This window comes from Pterocles gutturalis, unplaced genomic scaffold, assembly GCF_000699245.1.
Source record: "Pterocles gutturalis isolate BGI_N339 unplaced genomic scaffold, ASM69924v1 scaffold3883, whole genome shotgun sequence".
NCBI classification, from domain to species: domain Eukaryota; kingdom Metazoa; phylum Chordata; class Aves; order Pterocliformes; family Pteroclidae; genus Pterocles; species Pterocles gutturalis.
In genome coordinates this window covers 1-366 of record NW_010120176.1, presented here as the reverse complement: position 1 = coordinate 366, position 366 = coordinate 1, and the positions used below count along the sequence as shown (strand labels likewise).

At 68.9% G+C, this 366-nt stretch overlaps 1 protein-coding gene across 1 annotated transcript in view; it reads right to left on the bottom strand.

Annotated features, from left to right (window-relative positions):
- ZCCHC14 (zinc finger, CCHC domain containing 14) overlaps positions 1-309 on the bottom strand; it is a 46,919-nt gene extending 46,610 nt beyond the window's left edge. Inside the window, exon 1 of the mRNA XM_010076782.1 lies at positions 1-309. This exon is cut by the window's left edge and continues 277 nt beyond it. The gene's annotated coding sequence lies outside the window, so the exon portion shown is untranslated.
- Between the last annotated feature and the right edge of the window lie 57 nt (positions 310-366).

Genomic DNA, 366 nt, shown 5'->3' with positions numbered 1-366 from the left:
GCCCGCCTCTCGGTGGGCAGACCCCAGCAGGGCGAGAGAAACCAAAAGTTTGCTGCGTACCACCTCGTCCGTCAGGTTGGTGAGGCTGCCCAGGTCGGCGGGGTTGTTGGCCTTGATTTCCGAGTCTCGCAGGGAGTGGTAGTCCTTACGGGCCAGGTCCTCCAGGCAGGCCCCCAGGAAGCGCAGCTCCAGCGGGATGCACAGGTCCAGGAGGCCGCAGAGGAACTCCACACGCTGCGGGGAGGGCAGCTCGGAGAACCAGCGGTACACCCCGTCCCGCTGCAGCCTCGGGCACCGCTTCTCCACCATGGTGCTCCTCCTTCCCCCGGCCCGGAGGGAGCACACCCTGCTGGGGGCCGCGCCGGC